This window comes from Helianthus annuus, chromosome 7, assembly GCF_002127325.2.
Source record: "Helianthus annuus cultivar XRQ/B chromosome 7, HanXRQr2.0-SUNRISE, whole genome shotgun sequence".
In the NCBI taxonomy this organism is placed as follows: domain Eukaryota; kingdom Viridiplantae; phylum Streptophyta; class Magnoliopsida; order Asterales; family Asteraceae; genus Helianthus; species Helianthus annuus.
The window spans coordinates 19,812,791-19,839,420 of record NC_035439.2 but is presented as its reverse complement, the minus strand read 5'-3'; the positions used below and the strand labels follow the sequence as shown (position 1 = coordinate 19,839,420).

At 38.6% G+C, this 26,630-nt stretch overlaps 1 long non-coding RNA gene across 1 annotated transcript; it reads right to left on the bottom strand.

Moving 5' to 3' along the window:
* Positions 1–2,529: 2,529 nt before the first annotated feature.
* LOC110868096 lies at positions 2,530–4,549 on the bottom strand. The gene is made up of 2 exons (XR_002552183.2): positions 4,017–4,549; positions 2,530–3,185 (listed from the first exon to the last, which is right to left on the bottom strand). It is a non-coding gene; the product is annotated as an uncharacterized LOC110868096 (long non-coding RNA).
* Between the last annotated feature and the right edge of the window lie 22,081 nt (positions 4,550–26,630).

Sequence of the window (26,630 nt, the reverse complement as noted above, 5' to 3'; positions counted from 1 at the left end):
TTGTAGGGATTCTACCCAACGAGGCTTTCCACCTGAAAAGGTTTATCTTATGAGAAACCCAACTATTCCAAAGAGCCTAAGTCGATCTCAGTTAGACCCTTCTCCACTACAGCTTTCCAAACCTTATTCAGGGAGATGTTATCACCGTCCCCCTTACCCCACGTCAATATATTGCTAAACAATTAGCCGTAATTTAATAAGGAAAACATCCATTTGTACCCAAAAGCTTTAAAAGATGTTAATCATTGAGAACTTAAAGTGTTAGGTAGCGTTTGTTATGCAAGAATGAGAGGTGGAATGGAATGGACTATTGAGAGGGAATGAAGAAAAGAGTGTTTGGTTGGTCGACGGAATGGAATCGCACATTCCAAAATGCATTCCATTCCCTCAAAATCATTCCATCCCTCCCCCCTGTTTTTTTTCCATTCCATTCCCTCTTCACCCTTCATTAACAACACCACAACTCACTACCGTTGCCACCACCCACCACCACTGTCATCCGTCGCCGTCACCCACCTTTGCCGCCACCCGCCACCGCCGTCACCCGCCACCGCCGCCACCCGCCGCCACCTGCCACCGCCGCCACCGCCGCCATCCACCATCGCCGCTGCCACCTCCGATCACCGCCACCACTCACCTTCGATCATCGCCGCTGCCACCTCCGATCACCGCCATCGTCGTCACCCACCTCTGTCATCGCTCTCAACCACCACCACCGCTACCACCTGCCACCACCGTCGCCACCTCTACCACCTCTGACCACCGCCGCCACCCACCTTCACCTTCACCGTCACCCACCACCACCACCGTTGTCACCACCCGTCGCCGTCTCCACTCGCCGCCGTCTCCACCCACCACCACCGCCGCCGCTACAACTGCCACCTATCACCACCCACCATCGCCGCCCATCATTGACCACCGCCATCCGATTTTATTCCTTCGTCTTTTATCGCATACCAAACAACAAAACGTAATGGTTCATTCCATTCTCACATGGTAACCAAACAAGACATGGAATGGTAATAATCATTTCCATTACTTCATCTATTCCATTACCTCGTCCATTCCATTCCTCCGTCCATTCCATTACACCATACCAAACAGACCCTTAGTTGTTCCATATCCCTTCATTATTTAATTGTCTCAAATTATGATACATGTTTTTATAAAATAAGGAAAATAAACTAGTAATTTGAGGGAAAAACAAACAATAGTAGATCTACAAATATATATCATAGCGGAGGGGGCATCTAACCCCATTACCCCAAATACTTAATCAAAACTGACCAATATAATTCTACCATCTTAAAACTACTCATTTCTTAGGGGACACCTACTTAAAATACCCCAAGTACTCACTACAATTTTTTAACAAATATAAAAATTAAACATTTAAATAAAAAAGACATTTTTGTTAATTGAAAAAAAAAAACAAAATACAATAATTAAAAATAAAAAAAATCCCTAAATAACGTAGGTTTTTGTATTGTGTGTTGTGGCCACGATACAGGTATGGGTGTTGTGGCCACATGCTATTTGCGTTGGCATGTTTGGATTCAATAGATGATTTGTATAGTATTGTGGATATTGAGTTGGCGTCGTATGGATTGGAAATGGTTAGGTTGTAATATGTTGGTTTTTTGGTGTATAGAGTAAATGTAGAGTAAAAGACTGTAGTAAAATTGTGGGATATATATTTGTTTTTATAAGAAACTTATTATATAATAGAAATATCTCTCCGAGATTCACTAATTATTTGACTATTGGCGGGTCTCTTTGTATGTGTTGTCCGGAAAGAGGAGGACTCAATGATTATTCGTTCGCCGGAACCAGAAGTAAAAGTTTTGGTAGATAGGGATCACATAAAAACTTCATTCGAGGAATGGGCTAGACCGGGTCATTTCTCAAGAACAATAGCTAAAGGCCCTGAAACTACCACTTGGATCTGGAACCTACATGCTGATGCTCACGATTTCGATAGCCATACCAGTGATTTGGTGGTTTTTTGGTGTAGAGAGTAAATGTAGAGTAAAAGACTGTAGTAAAATTGTGGGATATATATTTGTTTTTATTTTTAACCAACGGCGCTGTAGCCGTTGTACAATGGCTACACACACAATATGTCTGAGTAAAATAACTCGAGAACCATACTCGATTGAAATACTCGTAGGGAAGGGGGTGGTGTTACTCCTACCCAATTTACTCAAGACACTCGAAGTGGTGGCGGAGTGTGGCTGCTCTTCCCCCTTACAAAAAGGTTAACTAAAAGTTACCAAGTGAAAATTCAAGATTCAACAACGTTGTTTACCTTTTGAATTTAAAAAAGAGATTACAAAGATAAAGTTTCTACTACTTTAATAAAATTCAAAAGAAATACCGGATGAAAAGGAACATGATTGTTCAATCAATTAAAGATGAGTAGCCAGGTTTATAAACGGAATCCATAGGTCTTAGATGCCAGATGTTGACTACACTCTGAGCAAGATAGTCAATGCAAAATAAAAGCTAACACCACTTGTACCCTATGCATTAATACTTGTACAAATTCTTGTATAAAAAATTAAAATTTAAATGATAGTACAAGAAAATGATATAAAAATGATGACAGACCCATTTCAGAATTCATGACACATTGACATTACAAGCTCCTGTACACTGACTCACAGATGAGGGTACTTGACAGCTCTCTTTCACTTCTTGTTTTTGAAGAACATGAATTACATAAAAAAAAAATACAATTATGAATCAATAAATACATCTAGGGTTTACAAGATCATAGTTAAGTTTTAAATTTTAAAGCCATTAACATGCATGAGCCCCATCCAAGCTCAAATGTAAACAACATTTATCATCAAATCAGGAATCAAGAACAGCTTTTCAAGAAACTGTTGATGAATAGAGTAAAATATGGACAAATTAACCCAATCAAATCAATCAGAAAGACAACACTGGTGATGCCAAACTCTAGGGTTCATAATAAAGGAAACATGTTTACAAAAAAAGAAAAAGTTTGCATCATTTTCACATCTATCAACTAGGGCTACTACTGGTCTAGTAAATGACAACTCCTTTTACATTTCAAGACACAGCTAGTGTCTGCGCATCTCCATGTCTGCTTCCTTCCTTGTGTTTTCCATCCACACATGCACATTCTTGAATCTTGATTAATCCATTTAAGTACAACACTAATATCACATAATAAATTCCCATAAATGGGCCAAGAAACATATTAACTGACTGAAAAACTCAATATTGGCAAGTTGCTAAACAATTAAAATATGATTAACATGAAAACATAAAGAAAACAGTTTAAGCAATTTCCTTGTGCTGATGACCAAAACCCATGTTAGGGATTTGAATATTATGGTCTAAACATGTGTATGTAGGAGTGGGGGCTGAGGTGTGTGTGTGTGTGTTTGTTTAGCACTTTAGCCCATCACTGGTATAAATATTGTAGATCCATCTAGCTATCTAGCATTGAATTAACAAAAAATAAAGAAAAAATAAAGAAAAAAGATAAAGGGAATGTTCATGTCCTGTTAGACTTTCTTTATAATAAGTTAGATCTAAGAGTTAGCAAATCTAGATCCTCTTGAAAAAAGAAAGATCAAACTCTCAAAAAGATGAAGTTCTAAAGCATGAAAACCCTAGATTTGTAAAAAAAAGGGTTTCATAATTTTGTCAATCATAAGGTAATGATGATGGGGTTGAATGTTTAAAGTCAAAAATATTCATCATAAGTGTAAAAGTAGATATAGCAGAAACAACAGACAGACCAGAATCTTGAAGTTGAAGCCATCATGATGGCAAAAACAAACACAAACACAAAACTGTTCAGATCGACTACTTCTTTTTCGGATCTAATAGATTAATAATGATTTGATATCTCTCTAAAGTTATCTGGATATTTGCAGAGTTAAAAGTAGGTCATCAGTTAACCTAATTCACACCTAAAAATCACAAAAAAACAAGAACCAAGAAAAAAAGTTAAAAGTTAAGAATAAAGATGAACCCACCTCAAAGATCTGATCTTTCTTATGAAAGAAAGATTGCAAGTTTGTGAAGATTAATCGAAGACTCAATTGGGGGGAATGAAGCCTGGTCCGAGCACACCAGATCCAATGATCAAGATACTCTCTTTAACACTTTATATAATTAATCTAAAACTCATTGATCAACAAAGACCATAGATGATGGATCTGTTGATCAGATGGTTTGATTACAACATGACAACATCATTTACATACATCAATATATATACATACATATATATATAGAGAGAGATAAAGATCCATGGTTTCTAATGACCTCGAGCCAAACAACATTCCCCTCAAAAGAAATAGCTTCAATCTTCTTCAAGAGAGTGTAGTTCACAGAGTGAATGAGTATGAAAATGGTGAGAAGAGAAGGGGGATAGAGATGATAAATAAAGGGGTGAGAAAGAAGGGAAGGGGGTGGTGGGTAGGGGGTGGGGTGGGGTTGCAAAAAGGACAAGGAGACTCATTAACCCAAACCAACAAACACCCATCTATCTCTCGTTCTCTGTGTTACACACAGTGGACCAAGATATACATTATTTAATAAATTGAAAAATACTTGTTTTTTAAAGAAAAATACTGATGTATTTGGAAGGATATTTATAAGGATTATAAGTTTAAATTGTTAAGTAATACTCGATTCTTGAAAAATATACTTTTCAAAGAGTTAATAAAATGGCGAAGAAAGTATTGGAGTCTCTGACTCTGAGTGAAACATTAATATCATTTATTGTTATATTTGAGGCATACGGGACATTTGTATAGGATAAAAATTGTTTCCTGTATATAAGTGTCAACAGCTTGAAAGATTTTTAAAAACTATTGAGATTAAAAAAAAACCTTTTATTTTATATAAACAAATGAATGACCTAAACATGACCTAATCAGCATTCTCTGGCCATCACGTGTTCTAACATCAGAAAAAGCATTTAGAAATTGAAATTTAATTTTATTGAGAAATAGCTAAAGTTAATTTAGTGTCACTAAAACAAATCTACGCGTTGCCTATCACGTTAGCCTAATGACATTTTAGGAGTAAAATAAAACTTAGATATCAGTGGTTTGATTCCCACAAAAGAGCTTTTCCTAGATTTATTAGGTTTTTTATTGAATTGATGTATAACCATTATTGCCTAATAAAGATTTATATGATCGGGTGGTTCCGCTGATGTCACGCTGATACTCTAGTGATCCATCACTAATCCAAATTTTTCGTTCAAAACAAAACTATTTGCTCATGTAAAGTAGTGAGATTTATATTAGAACTAAAATGCAACTTAAAATAAAGCAATAATAATGAATATACATCTAAGATCATAGTATGCGTTAGATACAAATTAACTTATTAATCCTCTAGAGTCTTCGGATTTAGTGGTTTTGAGAATTTATCCTATACTTTGTAACTTATTTATCCTCTAGAGTCTTCGGATTTAGTGGATCTAAGATTTTATCCTATACTTCGTGTTAGGTATGAAATAGTAGAAGGGTCAATTGTGATAATATCATAGTATGAGGGTTGTAAATGTAAATAGTGATTTGTATGAGTTTGTTATATAAACAAACAGGGAACCGAATGAAAGTATCGATGAATTCAATTGGGTTTTACCCTCCTTCTCCTAGTTTTCTTCTTATTCTCTTTATCGATCTTGAATACTTTGATTACCAATTATGTTCGTAATAATGGTATCAGAGCTATCTTTCCTTTTGACCTGGGGTTAGGGCAACAAAAGAATTTCATTCATTGGCAACAAATCGAACAAGAAAGTGGTCAGAGTTAGGGCAACAACTGATTTCTACAACAACAATCCAATTTAGGGCAAGAAATGAGTTCAGCCATCAGTTCTTCGGCTGATTCACAGCAACATCTAGCAATCCTGAAATCATCAAACGACATGGAAATAGCTTGGGAAAAGATTATGTCAATAAATCAAGAAGATACAGTTCACGGCTATTGTGCCGAATTCGGATTCTTATTCGATCAGGTTAGAAATTTTGAAGAAATTTCTGAATTCTATGCTATATACCTATTCATATGTGGTTTAGAACCAAAAATTAGGAAAATCTTTGCTAGATGGCATCAATATAGTTGCACTAAGGTGAAAGATGTGATTTCTTTGGCTTTAAAAATTGATTCTAATAGCTTTCAAGATTCTTTTTCTCCATTTGATCCTAATTCTTCTTTTTATAACAAAGATTTGGAGTTTGACATTAACATCACTCTTGAGGAATTGATGAAAGATAATGAATTGTTTCGAAATGGAAAGATTCAAGAAACCATTGATGGGTCTGATGAAATGAATGGGTTAGGGAATATTTTTGTTGATGAAAGCTTAGAAAATGAAAAGGATGAGGAAGTTACAGATTCTGAAAATGAAATTGAAATTCAAGTCGTTGATGAATCTGGAAATGAGGTTCAGATTTGAGAACCCATTGATCAAGATTCATATAATAGTGAGGATTCAAAAGAAATTGAATATGGAATGATTTCTTTAAGTCAAGATGTCACGTTTGAAAATGAACTGGTTCTGGTAATTCAAAATAACATGTTTGAAAAGGCATTTGGTTCCTTGAATCAAGGTATGTACGTTACTGAAGTGGGTGATGATGTTGTTAAGGAATCTAAGAAGAAACGAGTTGTTACATCTAAAACTAAAAACATTATGGGTGATGATGTTGAAGTAGATGACCTTCACAATGATGTCACGACAGAAACTAGCCTTGATATTCTTAATGAATATCTATCATTTCTCATGCCACCAATCAGGTTAGAAATTGGTCAAAATGTGGGCATTTTGGGTTCAACAAAAACAGTCAATCTAATTTCAGAGGTTCAAATGAGTGGCCTGGTTGATGCTACATCTACATTGGTTCCAATTGAGACAACAATTGGTAAAACAAAAACAGTCGATCTGGTTTCAGGTGACATTCTTTTGGATGTTAATGGGCCAGATAAAGCAAGATTGATGGGGTTGATGTAACACCCCAAAAATATTAGAAATTATATAAATGACCAATACATACATAGGGGGAGGTTCATTTGAGAAGAAAATTAAACTGAGAAGAAAAAGAATAAAGGGTACAATTGTAAAACATTAAATAGTTTTTCTCTCATCTCATTTATTATTATTTTTGACTAATTAATTAGTCATAAAGCGTATCATCCTACACACTAAAATTTTTGCCTAGACACATCAAAATTTATCCTACACGTTTTTGAAATTTATCCTACACATACTGAAATTTATCCTACACAACTCGTAATTCATCCTACACACCTCATAATTTATCCTACACTTTAAATTAATTTTTTTCTTCTTTGAAAATATATATCTTTTTTAAATAAGTTACAAATTTAATTTAGTGAGCTATTAAAAAGGAAGACTAAGAATTAATGATCTATCTAATTTTACCAATATACCCTTACACTCATATTAAATACAAAAATTAAATGAAGTAAAATGAAGCATTATTATTGGTTGAAGTTTGTTCTTTTTTATTCTTACAAAAAAATTCTTCTCATTTGAACCCTCCACTACATACATACATACATATATATATATATATATATATATATATATATATATATATGTGTATATATAAGGGAAGGCTAGACAGAAAACCCTTAAGTTTTTAGAAAACTCTGGAAATTCAAATCTCCCCCCATTTTTACCCAACCTCCCGACATTTTTTTTTTGAAAAAAATAACACATGTAATATACATGTTTTAAAGTGTTTTGTGCCAAAAAAAAAACAAAAAAGCGTCGAAGGGATGTTTTTAAAAAAAAATAAACAAATTTCAGCAATGTCCGGTTGCCTAACATGTGTTAGGCACAAAAGACAGAAACTTGCGGATTTTTTTTTTAAATCATTCCTTCGGCGCTTTTTTGATTTTTTTGGCCCAAAACTCTTAAAAACATGTATATTACATGTGTTATTTTTTTCAAAAAAAAAATGTCGGGAGGTTGGGTTTTCTATATATATAGGGTTTTCTATATAGCTCTCCCATATATATATATATATATATATATATATATATATATATATATATACACACACACACGTTGGTCACTATCAAGGATAAAAAAAAACTAAAAAAAAACTAACCTAGTTAGATAAGAATCTAAGCGATACTAAGTTAGAGTGTTAACAACACTTGAACTAATAACCTTATGAAAGTAGGAGGGCTAAATGTGCCAAAAGTGAAACAAGTTTTATTAAAAAAAAAAAAATCCTACACACACTGGTGTGTGTGGATCCATCAAAACACAGAGAAGGGCGACCAGGGTTCTTCAAACCCTAACTTTCATAAATCTCACAAATTGAGGGCTCAAACCAAGTCAAAATCGAAAATCGAGCATAGAATAGTGATCCTCATCACAAGGGGGTTACAAGGTATGTAAAATTTGGTGTTAATTCTCTGTTTGAAATTCTCATGAAATTGGGAAATCTGAAAATTGATGTTGCATGTTTGCTATTTGGGTAGAATAGGGTTGATATAGTGTCTAGGAGTAAAACCTAGACAATAACATGCGAAATCATGGCTAATTCCTGAAAATCTCATGAACACATTGAAGGTGATTCATGAGTTTTGTGGGAAATTAGTAAACACTAGGGTTTAGAATGATTATTCTAGTGTAATACGGGTCATAGAAAGTGATTTCTGAAATGATGATGTTTAAATGTTATATGAAAGCTTTATTGATGTTAACTTTAGCTAAATAACAAGCTATGAACTTGAATATGAATGATATAAAATTTTGCCCGTTAAGTGTTTGTAAAAATGCCCCAAAGAAGGCTCGAAATTGAAATTTAAAGTTAGACGCATGATTTTGATGATTTGACAAAATTATGCGATATATGGTTGAAATGGAGTTCTAAACATGTCGTGATTGAACTCTATAGGAAAAGATACCGGAGCGTCGAGTGGACAAGCCGGTGGCGATTCGCATTTGAAGGGCGTGCACTAAAGGTACGTAACCTTGGTTTCGTTACAATATACTTTGATTTTATTGTAGTTAATATCTTGAAATTAGCAATATGAAAGATTGTAGTTTATTATAGAAGTGATGAAGTTCACTAGTTAATCAAAACGTGTCAAAAGATTTGTTAAAGTATGTTTGGTTGTCATTAAGATGGTGGATTCCATTAGACAACCAAACGGGTCAATAAGGGTATAAAAGGTAGCTTCGAAGTGACTTGAACATCACTCGATGATTGTGAATTATTAAAGCGTAAACCATGGAATGGAAGTGATATGCTAAGATAGACAAGCCCGGGAATGGGTAATCATGGTTAGAAATCAAAGACGGTGAATTATGCAAGTATGTAACTTGACCCATTACATTAAATGAATCGTTGTTAAATTTTGCGAAGTCTCATTTTAGGATAAATAGGGTGTCGATTGTAGCGACCATGATCGTTACTTGAATTACTAGTCTAAGAATGATAAAGAATCGTTTGGTAGTCATCATATTGGGGAATTCCATAAGATGAGCCAAACGGGTCATTTAATTATGTAAATTGTTGTTTTAGTGTTTTAGAGAGTCAAAATGGAGTTGGAAAACACAAGAGCATTAAGCCATGAGATTGGTCAAGAAATGCGAGTGATGATAAGCCCGGGATGTTGGGTATAAAGCATCATAAGTTTACTAGCTAAATGGTAGTAAATTGTGTCAATTAGAAATGGGTCGAATAAATGCATAACGACATATAGACGTTCTGTCCGTAAGTTAAAATTTTGGTATGACTATCGTATTAGGCACGTTGGTAATGAAATTACAGACATATAGGAAAAAGAATCACTAAAAACGGACTTACGGATCATAAGTTATGGCTATTTTAAGTTGGGACTTGATTAAACTTTGAGCTGGGAATGTACAGCATCAAATGAATGAACATTCTGTGAAAATCAGGGCTAGGCGTGACGCCTAGGCCCTTGGCGTCACGCGACGCCCCCTTGATCCGAGAAAAATTTTATTTTTTGATTGTTTGACTCTTGGAACTTGTATATATCCATTGTAACTTTATCAAAACTAACATTTGTTGTGGTTTTGATCTTAGGTGATGTTGATCATGCTCCGGATGACGATCAAGCAACAATTCAAGAACCGAACACTATCTTTTGAAGCTTCCGCGCTTATCTAATTCAGTTAAAAACAATGCTTATGTTGTAGATATTTAAATTGTCGTTTTGGGATGTTAAACTTAGTTGGGAGTTAACACGAATATGGTATTTTGAAAACTTCCGTTTTGTATAGCTTTAGGTAATAAAGTATTATCTTATAAAAAGAGCGCATTTTCTATTAAAGTCCGATTTAAATATTACGGGTGTTACAGTTGACAAAAAAATTGAAGCAGCTAGAAGATGGCAAACAAAGTATATTTGATATTCAACTTGTTGGAACTCCTAAAAGCAATCAAACAATAAAGAATGACAAAGCATCCCAGATCAAGCAGTTAGGAACATGTGGCAGGGATGTAATAAATCCATATGGGCTCACAAAAATGCTTCTGGATGAAATTACTAGAGATATTCATATTGCAGATCAAGAGTGGAAAGTAATGTTGCTGAGGTATTTCAATTTTGTTGGAGCTCATGAGAGTGGGAAACTTGGCAAATTGATGTTCAAATACAAAAAGGAAGTTGCAAAAAAATGATTAATAAAGTGGAAATGGAAGAATGATGTCAAAGATTTAACGGACTGCAGCTGCAAGAACCTTAGAAAAGGTTACATTTTAGTGCAATTATAAAAAAAGATGGTTGTGGAGATCATAGAGTTTTTGTTATCAACTCAGCAAACAAATGTATTGACCAGAACAGAAGCAAAGGGCATGCTTAGACAACAAATGTCAGTACCAATTGAGCTTTCTAACAAAGAGAAACCTAAGGTGTCCTGTAAATTGCCAGATTTGAGAAAAAGTAGGATCCTAGTCATGGATGACGTTTTTATTCGTTCAACATTTTGGGAAATGGTGATATGGTGTATTGGGAGCTGGAAAAAAAGAAAGAAATAGAAAATGGGACAAAAAGACTAGAGAAGGTCTACGAGATTGCGACCGAGCAAAGATGAGACTAAATATGTTGGAGCTTTATTCTCAAGAACTTTATTTCATAACAAAACTGAGGGAACAAGGTTCTCATTTTGTTCAGATGGTCAATGAAGCCAATTATCATGTTGTTTTCAAGATCAAAACTTCTAATTTCCTGAGGCAACCATCAATGGTGGACCCTACTGTCAGCAACGAAAGGTTATTAATTCAATTAGAGGGGACAGTGGAGGAGGTTGTCATTGGTAAAGCTGATATAATCATATGGTTTAACAGTGGAGTGAATGAGCTTAAGTTGGTGAAGCTTGAAATGTTTGAATGGAAACCAGGTTGGCAATATGTGCTGAAGATGGGGTTTTTGGTTAAAACAAGTTTGCTTCTCATATGTTTTGTAAGTAAAAGAGGCTTCAAGCAAGCATATTCTATTGCACATGATATATCTACTGCAAATTTGTGACTTGCTTCAAATTTGTTCCAGTTGGAGATTGCTTGGGTCTCTACAAAAATGGTGACTAGTCTTGGATTCACTTTCTCATTTGCAATTAGTCTTGGATATTTTTTTTCCATTCATGTGGTATTTGCTTAACACTACTCTCCTTATTCTGATTTTTGGAGACAAAAATCTTTTGAGGAGGGAGTAATGTTAGGTATGAAATAGTAGAGGGGTCAATTGTGATAATATCATAGTATGAGGGTTGTAAATGTAACTAGTGATTTGTATGAGTTTGTTATATAAACAAACAGGGAACCGAATGAAAGTATCGATGAATTGAATTGGGTTTTAACCTCCTTCTCCTAGTGTTCTTCTTATTCTCTTTATCGATCTTGAATACTTTGATTACCAATTGTGTTCGTAACACTTTGTTGTAGTCAACTTATATGTTCGTACTTTGTTATTCATTAGTGTAAATTTGGGGATGCTACAAGAAAATTCAGGTAAAAGAAAAAAATTAAAGTATTAACATATTTTACTTTTTAAAGATTTTCTATAATTCTTCTTTGTTTGGGGTTGGAGTTAGTGACCCGGAGGTATCCTTCTTAGCTTCAAAACTTCATTTCAAAAGGGGGACCTTAACCTTTATGTATTTGGGTCTTATGGTAGGAGCAAATATGAACATTTTTAAAAAAATGGAAGGTGGTGATAGATTTTGTGGAAGCCTGTCTTGTCATTTGGAAAGCTTTGGTTTTTCCCATTGGTGGAAGAGTCACGCTACTTAAATTGGTTTTAAAAGCCTCCCGATTAATCGGGTTGTTCATAAGTTGGATGGGTTAAAAAAAATAATAATTTGTGAGATGGAGGTGGCATTGCCCTTCTTAAGGAATTCAATAGCTAAATGGAATTGGAGGCTTAACACCATAAGACATTGTTATGGAACCAACCGACTCAAGCGCTTCACTTCAACCCGAGGGTAGTCCCTCGGGTTTTGATTAAAATGTTAGCGGTGGGGGTTTGGAAAAGATCACTATTTTGGACTCCTGTATTTCTAAATTTGGGTTGTGTTTAGATGGGCTTATCAAAAGCAAGCTTTGGAACGGATCTTTAATCAGGTTTTGGCTAGATTGTTTGGTTGGTTCGGCCCATTTAAAAACCTTATTCCCAAATATTTTCGGCCTAGAGGCTAACAAAAAAGGCAACTGTGGGAAAAAGGTTGCTTTAAAGTAACAACGGGACCACCTTATCTTGGGAATGAAAGCATCCTCCATCGCGGCAGGAGGATGTCTCTGAACTTATAGGGTGTCTTGATTTGTTGTATAATATCTCCGTTAGTAATCAAGTGGATTCTTGGTTGTGGGTTGTGAATCTGATTAAGAGGTTCTCGGTTAAGTCGACACGGGGGTTGTTCGACAAGGAGTTGGTAGGGCCGAGTCAAATTGTCTTTAAGTGGACCCGTTGGCTCCCTCTGAAGGTCAATGTTAGTCCATTTTTTATTGTAATTGTTGAAAAGAAACTCCAAGAAGAATGTTTGCACCTGAGAAGTAACTGATAACAGAACGAGTCAGCTGAACTCGATAATGAAGCGTCTAAAGTCTTTACAACTTCATCTGAAGATCTCCAGAAGCTATCATCCGATGTAGAAGAACTTGAGATGAGGCACAAATGCAATGACATCAAAAAACTGAATCGAAGACCAGTCGATTGAAGCTACACTTTAGGCACCTGAGGATGACTTCAGACGATAAAGGAAATCATCAGACGATAAAGAGAAGCTTAGAATGACTTCACTAATTACCATAAGTCATCCGCTACAGTGCAAAGGTTACATCCATTTACCCAAAAAACGTGATTCATGGAGAGAATATTATCAGTACACATGGTGCCGAAGACTACATGTGAATGCCTTCTAGAGGCAATTGAAGGGAGCACAAATTGACAATTTGTGCACATGTTTCTAAGGGAAAAGTGCAAGTTGACACATTGGGATAAATAAATTAATGTTTACTTATCCCCCAAGCTTGAACTTTTCCCAATAAATAACAATACAACCGAAGGTAGAAGGCAATTGATTTAAAGAAAACATTCAAACAATTCAAAATCTTTTCTCACATCCATTGACAACCCGGAACTCAATAGTTCCATCTGAGTAGAATTTTCATGTATTATAAGTACCAAACACTTTTATTATCCATATTTGTAAAACCTTTACAAGTTGAATAACAACATAAAAATTATATGTCTCCAATAGTATTAGGCATTTCTTTCAACTTTCGCATAAAACATTCGATTAAATCTATTTTATTGAAATTATTAATTGCCTTATTTTTCATTTGATGAATCTGGAACCAACAAGTGGCATTAGAGCCATTTGAATAAAGCTGTTATTCATAGATCATTTCAATACTTTGTTTTACTAAAACAATACTTTGTTTTACTTGAAATTGGTTTTTCAGATTAATACACAAATTCTTCAATTGTTTTATCAATATGGCAAACCCATAATCTTGGAATAGTAGCATAACTATTGGTTTGACTGGAAAACCACATCTCTTAGCGAGAGATACTAAATCTTCTAAAATCCTTGACAAAGATTATGTCGGGTCAATAGAAAGTAGCTCTTATATTCCAATGCTTGAAGTACCCGGTATTGCATCAACCTACACAACCCCATATATTCCAGCTAGTCGAGCCCCTAAGGATAGACAAAACCAGGATGCACAGGACCTTACAATAATGGAAAAAGATGAAAAAGCTAAATCACTTTTGATTATAGCTTTGCCAAACAACATATTTTCATAGGTAGATTCGTGTGAAACAGCCAAAGAGATGTGGGATAGTTTGGGAAATCTTTTTAATGGAAGAGAGCATATCCGGAGGAACCGACGCTCAAAAGTCATATAAGAACATGAATCTTTCAAGCATTTGCTAGGTGAGAAAATTAAAAAAAAAAGTTTTGATAACAAGTTTAACTTTATCTTAAATGGCATTAGAAAATTAAATATTAGTACCACTAACGAACAAAGAAATGTGAAGTATCTTCAAGGTCTACCGAAAGAGGGGAGGCATTTAAAAGGTCCTTTAAAAGACTCCATAGATCTTGGAACAATGCAACTAGGCAATTTGTTCAATATTCTCCACACCCATTCGAGTGAGATATTTGAAGACTCAACCTCCAAGGACGATCCTATTGCTCTTATCAATCAGTTAGAGACAAGAACATTGTTGATCTATGCAACGTGAAAAGCGGCTGAAAAGAATAGAGTCAAATGAGAAGATAACTGCTAAAAAATTTTTGATCGCAGAAACTTAGAAACTTATTTCTTTTTGGGTAAAGGGTTTACCCTGGTGATTCTATATATTCACACAAAATAAAAGAAACTTAGTAAAGAACACAATAAAGAATCCGCCTACTCCAACGAGAAACCCTCAGGTCAGGAAACCAACTCAGGTGCAAATAACTCCTTTCTTTTCTATTAGTGATCAACAACAAAAAAGAACACATCAGTAAGCATTTGGAAACAAGCTCCCAATGGGTCCTCCCAAGTCAATGTTAACCCCAATCAGTCACTGATAAAGAAGAAGAAAAAGAGCTTAGTAGGGCACTTAATGCAAGTAAAATAGACTTTGAAAAAAACAACTAACAAAGAAACTTAGATCAGACGCCGGTCCTTCAACTCAGCTATAGGCACCTAAGCCTAAAGAACCATCTGAATCAGAGTTCACTCGAATGCAAAACACCTCTCAATCTAGTGTGTATATATATATGCTCACCTCTACCTAAAAGAAAATAAATCTTAATAAATGACTTATTATTAAAATCACTTTTATTTTGTCCTTGTTTAGATGTGTAAATAAACTGAGTTGTCTATGAACACTCACATGATTAGCTCATTGAAAGTTTGAACCTGGTTTTGTCACACCCCAACCGATGGCGGAATCATCGGGGCGTGGCACTGAGCGAAAAAGATTGTTCATGGGAATCCATAACAACAATTAATGACAATATTTTTAAGGTTCAATATCCCATACTATTAAACAAATAAAGCATAACAGTCATTACAAATATTCAGTCTCAAAAACAAATCCACCCCGACAACTCAGATTTATTTAATGGGTTTCTAGACTCCTAGTCTTGTTTGCAGCACAACATCCTATCAACCTGTCACATACGTTAAAATAAAGTCGATACATAAAGTAAAGATGAGTACACAAGTTTGCATAGTAATAGTATGAAAAGCGTTTATGCATAACCTGCATGCATCACGTAACGGGCGAAGCATGTAACTATCAAACAATGATACAACCTAACCACGGGACTGCGTTGTAGAGTGTGACACCTGGGTCATTGCGACCATCAAACAAATACCAAACCATTGAAATATTGTATTTCATACTTGGGATTGTACAAATATGTGTATCATCTGCACATATCAATTCTTGTTCGATTTTAAACTCTACATCGCTTTCTGGAGAATTATACGCAAACTGGTGCGTAAACGTACTCAGTTTAATGCGACAAATACTCCGGAACATCAACATATACTTAACATACCTTAAATAACCTTTACATAACTTAGAAATAAGTTTTGAAGGCTTTGGTATGACAAAAACAAGTTAATTCGCTTACAGGGACTAAACTTGACAAACTGCGAAAGTATGACAATTCGTACTAAAACAGACATTCCGGAACATGTCCATAAGTTAAACATACCATAAATATCCTCTCCATAGCTTAGAAATAGGCTTTGAGGTGTTCGGTGTGCTAAAATAAACTTTTGGGTCATTCAGGGACTAAAAGTGTCAAAAAGTGCATAAGTTTGCACTTTCGCGCATAACTTACGTTCTGGATAAATCCGGACATCCAAAAATTTATGTAAGCATCTTAATATTATCCCTTAGTGTTTGGCATGAGAAAAATCCATTCGTCGCGCAATTTGGATCGTTTTTCGCGCTTATGCGCATTCCGTCGTAATTAACCGAACATCGCGATCGTACGGCCAAACAAACCAACATCCGACATATTTTTGAGCATGTTTCATGTCCTCAATGTTTAAGCATGATTTTAGGGCCTTAAAGATGGCTTAACGGGCCTTAAACATGTCGGAAATAGCCTTAAACCATAACAGGGACCTAACTTGTCCTTTTTGAAACTTGGTTTCTGATCAGGACCTCCAGGCGACCCGCGTAAGACTAAGGGCAACCTTCACGCGGGCCGCGTCAGCCCTGCAGATGCATAAACTCGTTTTTCTTGCAAAATTTGGCCTTTCAAGCACCCAAGGGGCAATGCCTCTTCACAATCTCTGGGGTTAGGGTCACATTTTGATACCACAACATTTTGACAAGTGTACGAATGAGATCAAAGCACGATATTCAAGAAACGATCCTAACGGTCTTGCTTTTCCTATAAATACCCCCCCCCCCATTTGGTTTAAAACCCACAAAATCTGATCTAAAGCTCTAAGTTGAGGCCTTTGCTTCATACCTGAGCTCCTGGATCGAGATTAGCTTTCGGGGACCCTTCGTAAGTGTTCTTTCGTTCTTTTATCGCTTTATAGTCCTAAAGTCAAACTATGTGTGACTTTCTGCGTTGACCAGCCTATGGTCAACACGAAGTTCGTTTGAACTTCATAACGTGAGCGTGATCACGATGGTTATAGTCCCTAGTGACTACACCTACTGATCACCACGTTATCTAGGCTCAGTGACGAGACGTAGTTTCGGCCAAAATGTGCATTCTTGCGTATTTTGTAACCAAACTACTCATAGGTATCAAAACCGTTTGCTTTGATACCAAACCTGTTTTCTAAACTTAGTTAAGCATGTTCTAACATGCTTAGCTCGTCACTTTTAGTTTAGTGCTTATATAGGGTCGTAAGGTAAGCGATCTAAACAATCGCTTATACCTTCGAACCCGGCCCATTTGGTCGATCATTAGGATCCGACCAAACACATTAGGTGACCATAGTTTATAGGGAATAACCTTTCGAGGTTATACCTTATGGTCGCTTCGTTTAAGTAGTTGTGTGATAGGTAATTTATATGCCTTAGGTAAATTACCAAAATACCCTTTTTACGCCAAAATTTATTTTAAGCATATGTAACATAACTTATGATATCTAAACTGATTTGGCAACAATATTAGACATGTTAAGGCATATTTTACTTATCATAGGGCTAGTTAGGCGGTCCGAACGCGTTTTACGCTAGCGACACGTTAAAGTAGCATAAGCTACCTAAACGGGTCGTAATGGGTCGTAAGCACTTAGGTTAGGTTTCATTTTAGAATGTAGGTTTTGTTAAACCATATTACACGAGTCTCTAGACTCGTTTGGTTTACGAACTGTGACAACTCGAAACTTAGAACCTTTCGTCGTATCTTGATGTAACTTGCTTGAAACGTTATGTGATTAGTTAACTTGTCAATTTGGTAAATAATATAAGTAAATTCATGTGATTATGTGTTGTGCTTGTATGTATAGTATGTATATATATGTATAAGTGAGCCGAGAACCAAGGACACGACTCGAGACCATGCGGTCTCGAGTGAACAGTAACAGTTGGGCCGGATCGGGCCATGCTCCTCTCCACCCCACTCGAAAACCCACTAGGGTAAACAACTTAAGAGCTAGTATATATATTACACTCCTAGTCATCTTTGCCATTTTCTTGGGCAAACCATACACACTCTCCTACTTTCTCTCTCACTAAAACCCTAGAAACACAAACCTTCACTCCCTCATTCTCGGATTCAACCGGCAAACAAGAACTCTCGGATTCAAGCTTAAAGATCTCTCTTGAAAACTTAACCGGTTAGTAATCTATGTGATATTTCGGTTGATTAAAGGTGTTTATGTGACTAATGATGCTACTTGCTTTGATGAAGTAGCATGATGATGTTCTTAATGTGTATGATGATGATAAATCGGTTAACATGTCTTGATTTCGGATATATCGCATGATGGGTTAATGATATCTTGTGTTTAAATGAATTTTAAACCATTAGTTGTTAATGTTCATGAAATCGGACTAACATATGGAAGATAAATCTTATTTAAGCATGATGTTACATTGTTTGAATGTGCTAGATGTAGGAACCGATGATGTTGTCAACTTGAGCTCATGATAGTATAAACTTTATTGATGAAGAACTAGTTAAATGTATGAAGAACAACATGAACATGACTTGAATATATGAAGAACTTGATATGAATGTGTTATGAATATTTGAAATCTGATTGTTTGATCCATTTTGGTTAATTGTTAGACAAGAAAACATGTTTAAATGGATAGTACACAATTGTTGCATGAAATCAAATTTCCATTGGATAGTACAACTGTGCAGAATCAGCAGTTGCTGGGGGGTCGAGACCCCCGGTTCCGACTCGAGACCATGAGCATGATAACTCGAGAACATAGATTGCAACACAGGTTGCGAGTCGAGAACCCCTAGTCTCGACTCGAGACCACACATAACCATCACACAAACATCATGACCCGAGACCATGCTTGCGAGTCCGGTTGCGACTCGAGATCTTGTAAGCTACACTCGAGACCGCACAGTCTCGACTAGAGACCGCACAGTCTCGACTCGAGACCACGCATGTTGGACTTGCATAGTTACGGGCCTAAGTTAATGGGCCGGACTTGTGGACTTCTTGTGTTACTGTTGAATGCGTGTTCTGGGCTTGCGTGCTATTACGAGTCCAACTGTTTGGGCCACACTTAGACTTTGGTTGTTACAGGAACGTTACTATGGAACCTGTTACGAACTGTTGTTGAACTGCCATGCTAGATATGTATGCCATGATTGTTACTTGCTAGTATACGTGTAGAACATACGTGCACTACTTGGATACGAACCTGACTTGAATGGTATCTATGTTAGGACGTAGTTGACCACTTACAACTTGATTGACTTTTCTGTGTATCTGCCGAGCAAACCAAGGTAAGTTCACACCCTCTACAAAGCATGGGATTCCCTGGGTTGGGAATGGGGTTAAGGAACGTAGATTCCTCGTCCTCCTTGGGTAGGACAGCAATGGTTCAGGAATGTAATTTCCTCGTCCTCACGGACAGATAACTCGTACTAGACCAAAACTCTATCACGAAGTCCCTCCTTTTATATCGACTTAATCGCCGGGCCAATGGCGAGCGGGTCATTAGTTAGATAGCGCTATTTAGGTCTGACAAACCTCACACCGTGCCGCAGAGGACGGGCGTGAACTAATGGATCTGGGGCACGTCAATGATGATAGACATTGACAGTTTCAGGGCACATAAACATGACTACAGTCAGCAGTCGATATGGTAACGAGTCTAGTGTATACATGGGGTAGCCCCCACGGCCGAAATGCCAGATAACTAACACGGGGTAGCCCCCACGGCTGGAATGCCAGAGTAATTGGGAATAAACAAGTCACATTTTCAACTATGGGGTAACCCCCACGGCAGGATGCCAGATAAAGGAAACTGTTTTCGAAACAAATTAAAACGAACACCCAACTGTGAACTCACTCAACTAGTTGTTGACTCGTTACTACATGCTTTGCAGGACCATAGGTACTTAGCTGGAGCTGGCATGGAGGAGAGTCGTTGTGGGACATGGATAGCTGCGTGCCATGTTAAACTTGAAAACAATTGAACTTATGTTTTGGTTTTAAAACTTATGCTTCTGCTTGCAACTTAAACTATGTTTTGTTTGAACACCAATTGTATTGGTCGGATTTTATAACTACTTATATGCTTGTTCAATATGATTGGTGGCTGGATCCTGGTCAGTCACTCCTCCAAGCGGTAGTACTCCGCAGGTGGATTTTGGGGGTGTGACAGATTGGTATCAGAGCCATTGGTTATAGTGAACTTGGTTTTAATAAAGGAGAAACATTTTTGTTAAAACCAGACTATAACCTGTACAGTGCTCAACGGTCCACAACGACGCTTCACTCCACATGCAAGGCTCGACATTCTAGGTGATATGATCTATATGTATTGCCTACTTGATAGTTACATAGTACATTGCCCATGGTATGCTTGATTAGTATAACTACTGTTACTTGAACACATGTGTGCTTACTCCCTTCTACCATCGCACTTTCGCGAACCTCTCTCACTCATGTTTCCCTCTTGTATGAAGATTATGAGTGGACGCGTTAACATGACACAAGCCCAGTTGACGGCTCTGATTAACGAACGAGTTGCCGCAGCACTTGCAGCTGCATACGCAGGAGGTATATCCTGCAGTCCGAACTCATCTTAGGATCTTTAGAATCCTACTCTCGTGAACCAACCTTTGTGTTAAACTCTGTCTTTATTTCACCTACCTTAGGTCAACATGCTCAGCCACCAGTGTGCACCTTTAAGACCTTTATGGACTGCCGACCGACTACTTTTAGCGGAACTGAAGGAGCAGTAGGTCTCCTCCACTGGTTTGAGAAACTAGAATCTGTCTTCGAAATGTGTGAATGCCCTGAAGCGCGCAGGGTGAAGTATGCTACCGGTACTCTCGAGGGTTTAGCCCTCACATGGTGGAACGCTCAAGTTCAAATGCTGGGGTTGGTTGCTGCCAACGCCACCCCATGGGAAACTTTCAAGGAAATGATCAGGGAGGAATACTGCAGTCGCGATGACATTCATAAGTTGGAAGACGAGTTCTACAACCTCAAGATGACGGGGTCAGAGATTGAGGCGTATACTAAGAGATCGCATGAGCTTGCCTTATTGTGTCCTACTATGGTGGACCCTCCATATAAGCGAATTGAACTCTTTCTCAAGGGCTTGGTGCCAGAAATCCAAAGTCATGTGACTTTAGCAAACCTGGCCACTATCCAGCAGGTTGTTCAGTTGGCTCACCGTCTTACTGATCAGGCGGTGGAGCAGAACAAGTTACCAAAGCGTATAGGTGCTACAGTTACTTCTGGTTCCTCTAGTGACAACAAACGGAAATGGGATGGAACTTCAAGCAAGGGTTCAACTTCTGTGCAATCTCAGTCTCAGCAGAGAAAGACTGATGACTACAAAAGCCCCAGTCAGCAATCGTCTGGTGGTCAAAGTCATGGTGGGTACAAAGGGAATCACCCTAAATGCAATCGCTGCAACCTACACCACAGTGGGCCATGCACTAGGGGCAACTGTCATCGGTGCAACAAGCCTGGTCACGCCGCAAAGGATTGCAGGAGCTTATACCCCACCAATCAGAATCGTCAGCAAGCTCAACAGAATCAGCGGCAGCAACAGGGTAACAACAAAGGGTGCTTTCAGTGTGGAGCTGAAGGCCACTTCAAGAGAGATTGTCCCCAACTGAACCAGAACCAGAACCAGAACAACAACAACAACAACAACAATCAGGGGAATGGTAACAATGGGAACCACAACAACAACAATGGTGCCAGGGGGCGAGTGTTCGTGATTGGCCAAGGTGAAGCAAGGAATGACCCCAACGTGGTGACGGGTAAGTTCCTCCTCGACGACTTTTATGTTACAGTTTTATTTGATTCGGGTGCCGATACTAGCTATGTGTCACTAGAAGTTAGTCAAATGCTTAAGCGTGTTCCAACACCCTTGAACAACAAGCACACCGTAGAGCTAGCTAATGGTAAGAGTTTGGAGGCCTCACACGTAGTCAAAGGTTGCAAACTTGTCCTCGCTAACCAGACCTTCTCTATTGACCTTATTCCTATCGTCTTGGGTAGTTTCGACGTTGTCATTGGGATGGATTGGTTATCCCAACACCGAGCAGAGATTCTTTGCAACGAGAAGATCGTTCGTATTCCTGGTTCCGGTAGTGAACCTCTCATGATTCGTGGCGACAAGAGGAGTGCTGTTGAAAACGTCATCTCTTTCCTTAAGGCCCAGAAGTGCTTGCGAAAGGGCCACACTGCCGTTTTGGCTCTTGTTACTGACACTTCGGAAAAAGAGAAGAAGCTAGAAGATTTTCCAGTTGTACGTGACTATCCTGAGGTATTCCCTGAGGAATTACCTGGTCTTCCACCCCATTGCCAAGTCGAGTTTCAGATTGAACTAGCTCCTGGAGCTGCGCCTATAGCTCGTGCACCTTATCGTTTAGCTCCATCAGAGTTGGAAGAACTCTCTACGCAACTACAAGAACTCTTGGATAAGGGTTTTATTCGTCCAAGCTCATCGCCCTGGGGAGCTCCAGTGCTATTTGTGAAGAAGAAGGACGGTACCTTCAGAATGTGTATCGACTATCGTGAACTCAACAAAGTGACGGTGAAGAATCGTTATCCCCTACCACGTATTGACGACTTGTTCGACCAGTTGCAGGGGTCGAGCTACTATTCAAAGATCGATCTGAGATCGGGATATCACCAGCTGAGAGTTCGAGAAGAGGATGTTCCTAAGACAACCTTTAGAACTCGTTATGGGCACTATGAGTTTTTGGTCATGCCGTTTGGGCTGACAAACGCACCCGCGGTTTTCATGGACTTGATGAACCGAGTGTGCAAGCCATACCTGGACAAATTCGTTATAGTCTTCATCGACGACATCCTGATCTATTCTAAGAGTCAGGAGGAACACGAGCAGCATCTACGACTTATTCTGGAACTCCTTCGAACAGAACAGCTTTACGCAAAGTTCTCAAAATGCGACTTCTGGCTTCGTGAGGCCCATTTCCTAGGCCACGTGGTAAACAAGGATGGGATTCACGTTGATCCATCCAAGGTAGACTCTATTAAGAACTGGCCTGCACCTCGCACACCAAAGGAAATTCGCCAATTCTTGGGATTGGCAGGTTACTACAGGAGGTTCATTAAGGATTTTTCTAAGATCGCACAGCCTCTCACCTCGCTAACGCAGAAAGGCGTTGTTTATTGTTGGGGAAATGCACAGGAGTTAGCCTTTCAACATCTAAAGGATAGACTTTGTAGTGCACCTATCCTTTCACTACCAGAGGGCACAGACGATTTTGTGGTTTACTGTGATGCATCAATTCAAGGTCTTGGCTGTGTATTGATGCAACGAGATAAAGTCATAGCCTACGCCTCACGACAACTCAAAGTTCACGAGAAGAACTACACTACACACGATTTAGAGCTAGGAGCTGTTGTTTTCGCACTTAAGTTATGGCGACATTACCTGTACGGTACCAAGTGCGCCATCTACGCCGACCACAGGAGCCTAGAGCACATATTCAAGCAGAAGGAACTGAATATGCGGCAACGACGATGGGTCGAGCTACTGAATGACTACGAGTGCTCCATCAGGTATCACCTGGGCAAGGCCAATGTTGTGGCTGACGCCCTCAGTCGAAAGGACACTGCGCCTAAGCGCGTGAGAGCTTTACAACTCACGATCCATTCTAGTCTCCCTTCCCAAATACGAGCTGCTCAGATGGAAGCACTGAAACCGAAAAACGTCAGGGCTGAAGCCCTACGCGGGTCAAGACAACGCTTAGAACAGAAGGAAGACGGTGCTTACTACGTAACAGGACGCATTTGGGTTCCACTCTATGGCAACCTACGAGAACTTGTGATGGATGAGGCACACAAGTCCCGCTACTCGGTACACCCTGGTTCGGACAAGATGTACCACAATATTAAAACTACGTATTGGTGGCCTAGCATGAAGGCCCACATAGCAACTTACGTCAGCAAGTGTTTGACTTGTGCGCGAGTCAAGACAGAATATCAGAAACCCTCAGGCCTACTTCAACAACCAGAGATACCACAATGGAAATGGGAGCAAATTTCCATGGATTTCGTTACTGGCCTACCTAGATCTCAGCGCGGAAACGATACTATTTGGGTGATCGTGGATCGACTCACAAAATCCGCACACTTCTTGGCGATTAAGGAAACGGATAAATTCTCCACTCTAGCGGAGGTATACCTCAAGGAAGTTGTTTCGAGGCACGGGGTGCCCACCTCTATCATCTCCGATCGAGATGCACGTTTTACTTCAGAGCTGTGGCAAGCAATGCACAAGTCCTTTGGCTCACGTTTAGATATGAGCACAGCGTATCACCCTCAGACGGACGGACAGTCCGAGCGCACTATTCAGACCTTAGAAGACATGCTTCGTGCATGTGTAATTGACTTTGGCAACAGCTGGGAAAAGCATCTGCCACTTGTGGAATTCTCGTACAATAACAGCTACCACACCAGCATTAAAGCTGCTCCGTTTGAGGCATTGTACGGACGTAAATGCCGGTCACCTCTTTGTTGGGCAGAGGTGGGGGATAGTCAAATCACTGGTCCGGAACATGTGGTAGACACTACTGAACGGATTGCTCAAATACGACAACGCATGGCGGCCGCTCGAGACCGTCAGAAAGCCTACGCCGATAAGGGCAGGAAACCACTTGAGCTCCAGGTTGGGGAGCGGGTACTACTCAAAGTTTCACCCTGGAAGGGTGTGGTTCGTTTTGGCAAACGAGGCAAACTTAACCCACGATACGTCGGACCATTTGAAATCATCGAGAAAATAGGCAGGGTGGCCTACAGACTAAAATTACGAGCAGAACTCGGTGCAGTTCACAACGTTTTCCATGTGTCAAATCTGAAGAAGTGTCTATCAGATGAGACCCACATAGTTCCTCTGAAGGAACTCACTATCGACGAGCAGTTGCGATTCGTCGAGGAACCAGTTGAAATCACGGACCAGGATGTTAAGGTCCTCAAGAGCACTAGAATACCTCTCGTTCGAGTTCGTTGGAACTCACGTCGCGGCCCAGAGTTCACCTGGGAGCGCGAAGATCGGATGAAACAAAAGTATCCCCAACTGTTCGCAAACGGTACGACCACTACTGAGGCCGAAGCTACGGAATTTCGGGACGAAATTCCAGATCAACGGGGGGTGGATGTGACACCCCAGGATAACCGGGAAAACCATACAACTTAACTAGCTTCCTCAGTGAGTGCCACCAAATTTCAGGAAGAAATTTCTTTCAACTTGGGGATGATGTGACAACTCGAAACTCAGAACCTTTCGTCGTATCTTGATGTAACTTGCTTGAAACGTTATGTGATTAGTTAACTTGTCAATTTGGTAAATAATATAAGTAAATTCATGTGATTATGTGTTGTGCTTGTATGTATAGTATGTATATATATGTATAAGTGAGTCGAGAACCAAGGACACGACTCGAGACCATGCGGTCTCGAGTGAACAGTAACAGTTGGGCCGGATCGGGCCATGCTCCTCTCCACCCCACTCGAAAACCCACTAGGGTAAACAACTTAAGAGCTAGTATATATATTACACTCCTAGTCATCTTTGCCATTTTCTTGGGCAAACCATACACACTCTCCTACTTTCTCTCTCACTAAAACCCTAGAAACACAAACCTTCACTCCCTCATTCTCGGATTCAACCGGCAAACAAGAACTCTCGGATTCAAGCTTAAAGATCTCTCTTGAAAACTTAACCGGTTAGTAATCTATGTGATATTTCGGTTGATTAAAGGTGTTTATGTGACTAATGATGCTACTTGCTTTGATGAAGTAGCATGATGATGTTCTTAATGTGTATGATGATGATAAATCGGTTAACATGTCTTGATTTCGGATATATCGCATGATGGGTTAATGATATCTTGTGTTTAAATGAAGTTTAAACCATTAGTTGTTAATGTTCATGAAATCGGACTAACATATGGAAGATAAATCTTATTTAAGCATGATGTTACATTGTTTGAATGTGCTAGATGTAGGAACCGATGATGTTGTCAACTTGAGCTCATGATAGTATAAACTTTATTGATGAAGAACTAGTTGAATGTATGAAGAACAACATGAACATGACTTGAATATATGAAGAACTTGATATGAATGTGTTATGAATATTTGAAATCTGATTGTTTGATCCATTTTGGTTAATTGTTAGACAAGAAAACATGTGTAAATGGATAGTACACAATTGTTGCATGAAATCAAATTTCCATTGGATAGTACAACTGTGCAGAATCAGCAGTTGCTGGGGGGTCGAGACCCCCGGTTCCGACTCGAGACCATGAGCATGATAACTCGAGAACATAGATTGCGACACAGGTTGCGAGTCGAGAACCCCTAGTCTCGACTCGAGACCACACATAACCATCACACAAACATCATGACCCAAGACCATGCTTGCGAGTCCGGTTGCGACTCGAGATC